Source organism: Mercenaria mercenaria, chromosome 5 (genome assembly GCF_021730395.1).
Source record: "Mercenaria mercenaria strain notata chromosome 5, MADL_Memer_1, whole genome shotgun sequence".
In the NCBI taxonomy this organism is placed as follows: Eukaryota; Metazoa; Mollusca; class Bivalvia; order Venerida; family Veneridae; genus Mercenaria; species Mercenaria mercenaria.
This window is the reverse complement of record NC_069365.1, coordinates 73,168,175-73,172,050: the sequence shown is the minus strand read 5'-3', so window position 1 is coordinate 73,172,050 and position 3,876 is coordinate 73,168,175. Positions and strand designations below refer to the sequence as shown.

At 33.4% G+C, this 3,876-nt stretch overlaps 1 protein-coding gene across 3 annotated transcripts in view; it reads left to right on the top strand.

The window, feature by feature from the left end:
• Positions 1–3,876, top strand: part of LOC123558528 (RNA-binding protein 41-like) — a 51,634-nt gene that overhangs the window by 141 nt on the left and 47,617 nt on the right. The gene's annotated exons all lie outside the window — the stretch shown is intronic.

Sequence of the window (3,876 nt, the reverse complement as noted above, 5' to 3'; positions counted from 1 at the left end):
GTAATTGATTTTTGTTACTTAACTTTGGTATGAATTGGAAATTGGCTGTGTGATAAAGTGCATGGTAATTGGATAGATACTTATGTTCGGATAATATCATTCCTTTGAAATAATGGCCCCAGGAAAAGAAATGTGAACCCAAATATATTCTGAGGGAAATCATAGAATTGCAAATACCTCCCTGTTTTGTAGGATTTCCATATAGGTACCATGGTAGATAAACATAGTTATACTACCCCAACCAAATAATAAAGCCAAATATCAACAGTAAGTAAATACTACTCAAAACCGCATTCCAGATTTGTGTTCTTAGTGTAATTAATATGGCCAAGATATTTAAATTTCATATGAAAATGATGTGATGAAAAGTTAAGACATATACCAAACTGGTAGTCCAAATAATAGGACGTTTTGGGACAACTTTTGACTGTCGCTGTCTCCGTCACTTAGAGAGATGACAACTATAAAATATCAGATCATAAAATAAGTCATCCTGATGGTTAGAGACCACCAATTGTTTTCCCATAGGCTTACATTGTAACATTATGGCGTGTATGGCCTTCCATACATCGAAACATGTATATCGAATTGCAAGTTTTTTCAAGAACTATCTTAGTTCTACCAAAATATCGGACGAAAAACATTATGAATAGTGATACTTTATTTAAGTAATTTTCGTGTGAATGAGATGACCCCCTGTTTACATCATTGACATGGCGGGAAAAATTCGTTTGATAAAACTTTTTTTCAATACACATAAAATGTAGCAAATTTTGTCAAAATGTATAATAAAATACTGTAAATGCAGTGAAAAAATATCAACTTTGAAAAAATAATCACTTCCTTGGTTTGTTTACATGACTGACCAATCAGAACGCACAGGCGTTACCTTATTCCCAGGTATACACTTACCTCATTCCAAGTAAGTTCCCTGTACTTTTTTGAATTGGTGGTCTCTGACCTATAGTTGAATGTTTCGTATCACATTTTGCAATTTTACAGTGATATTGTGAAACATGATCCAATACCAAATGTCTTACAAAGTTTCATCAAGAAATGTTCAGTTTTAAGAAAGATATGGACAGTTTACTGAGGTCACCCCCTGTCGATTTATATGCCCAGACTCAGTCCCTGTCGTCGTCAGATTGCAATTTTTCGTGAAAATTTCAGTTGTCTGCTTTTGATTTGACTTGGAAGCTGAAATACGATTCATTCCGTAAAAAATAGAAATAAGGTCTAATAATTTTGATTATTCTCTAACATTACAGAGATAAAAATGATCCTTTTTGTCCAAAAAGCTCAGATAAAAATGGGCACACCTGTTCAAATAAGAGGCCAAATTTAAAAAAAAAAATCATATTTCACGCTTATTTTTGCACGAAAACGTCTTTCTACATCATTTACAATTGATTTGTGGCCATTTACATTACCTGTGATGACTTCCGACGAAAGTCATGTTTTAGCTCTATTATAGGTTAGAGACCACCAATTGCTTTCCCATAGGCTTACATTGTAACATTATGGCGTGTACGGCCTTCCATACATCGAAACATGTATATCGAATTGCAAGTTTTTCAAGAACTATCTTAGTTCTACCAAAATATCGGACGAAAAACATATGAATAGTGATACTTTATTTAAGTAATTTTCGTGTGAATGAGATGACCCCCTGTTTACATCATTGACACGGCGGGAAAAATTCGTTTGATAAAACTTTTTTTCAATACACATAAAATGTAGCAAATTTTGTCAAAATGTATAATAAAATACTGTATGCAGTGAAAAAATATCAACTTTGAAAAAATAATCACTTCCTGGGTTTGTTTACATGACTAACCAATCAGAACACACAGGTGTTACCTTATTCCCAGGTATACACTTACCTCATTCCAAGTAAGTTCCCTGTACTTTTTTGAATTGGTGGTCTCTGACCTGATAAGCCAAATGAGTAAGGCTGCCAAACTGGTAAGTAGTTCTCCAAAACGATGATCAACAGAAAACAGAAAAAAAAGTGTTTTACTGTCCATCTTTTATAGTTTATCTGCCCATCGGTCAAACTTTCATGTCTAATCGACTCCTATAGTTTCCATCCAGTTGAAATTAAATTTGATATATATCATTGACATGATTGAAGTTGACGTGCAAAATATTATCTGTACTTTCATGTTCAATATTTTTTTTAGCTTTAAATATCTGATCATAACTACATGTAACATCGGAACATTGTGTAGCAATACTCAACTCCTCATACAGTTTCCATCCATCTAATGGCTCATTGTCTCAGGGGGAAAAAAATAAAACTGACTATTTGGCTTTTTTTTTCTAAGAAAACATTATAATTGTAATATATTTAAGTGTATATGGCTCATGGACCCATACTGTATCCTAGGTACGTTACTGCCACCTGTGTTTCCATCCAATGGAAATGAAACTTGGTATACATCATCAACATGAAGTCATGTGCATAAGTCATGTGCATGTTGTCAAGAAGTCTATATCCGATTACTTTTTCTGGAGTTATATAACTCCTTATATGCCCCCAATCACAAAGTTAACACTTCATTTAAGTGAAGCAGTACAGGAGTGGTGAGCATTTACCTTTTTAAGAGCAGTCTCTTGTTTGAGTTATAAATGGCTTTGAAATATTACAAACACATCAAAACATTACATACTCAGCTCCTCCTACAGTTTCCATCCAACAGAAATTCATACTGAATATACATCATCAACGTCATGAAATGGTGTAAATTGTTGTGACTTTCATGTCTGATTATTGTGTCTGGAATGATGGACATTTATTGCTCCCGGTGTCAAATGCATTTAGTGTTTGAACTGCCTGTTTGTCTGTGTGTAATTCACACTTTCCTGTGTATTCAACTACTGTAACAGTTTTCATCCAATTCAAATTAAACTCATTTTCACAATGAAAATTGAAAAAGACTCATACATATTGTTAGAACTTTGCAACATTGTAACTGTTAAAAATGATGTCAGATCAGTAGTTTCTGATCGAATAAACAAATTTATTGACAAAGTGTAATTATTATGGACCCAAGTATATAAACTTTTGGCTTTAATATGATGAAAATGTTGATTATTTGGCTGTACAACAAAAATGATTCAAATACATGTATTTATAAATTATGACATAAATAGCATGTATATAATAAAGTGAACCCCATCTGTATATATTTATTTTTACAGAAATCTTCAAGAATAGTTTTATTAAGAGTACAAAAATTTAAAAGAAATGACAACTTGATTTTCCTGTAAAAGAATGAAATTAAGATTTTTCTGATGTTGTGAAATTTATCTGAACCAAAATATACCTTTCTGTTCGGAGGGCCAATCATTAAATCAAACCCTGGTTTCTCCTGGAGTTTTAGCGATGTTACAGATAAACACTGTGTGTCACACAAAAAATCTCTTTACAACTTTTTATCTTTCTGTTACCTGGATAATGATAGGGAAGTTTGGGACATCTATTATGGATTTTGCCTAATGTGGAAATAAAGAGTTGTCACAAACTAATGTAAAAATGCTTCATGTTTGGGAAGTGAAATTATCAAAATTACATTTTGATCAGTTATATATGGTGGCTGATTTCTGCCATTTTGTGTTTTCGCCCCGTGACCCGCCGAGAGAAAACACAAGAATTAAGAAGTTAAAATGGCGTGGGTGCAGGGCGAAAACTTGCTATTAAGTGGGGCGCAGAGTGAATACACGATAATTAGTGGGGTTGCAGGGCGAGATTTAGTAACTGGTATGTCAGGGGTGCGGGGCGAAAACAGGACAATTAGCGCTGCTTAAACGTTATAACTGTTCAGAAATTTTTAACTCTCAACGAAGTGGATGTTCACATAGAATTCTTGTAAA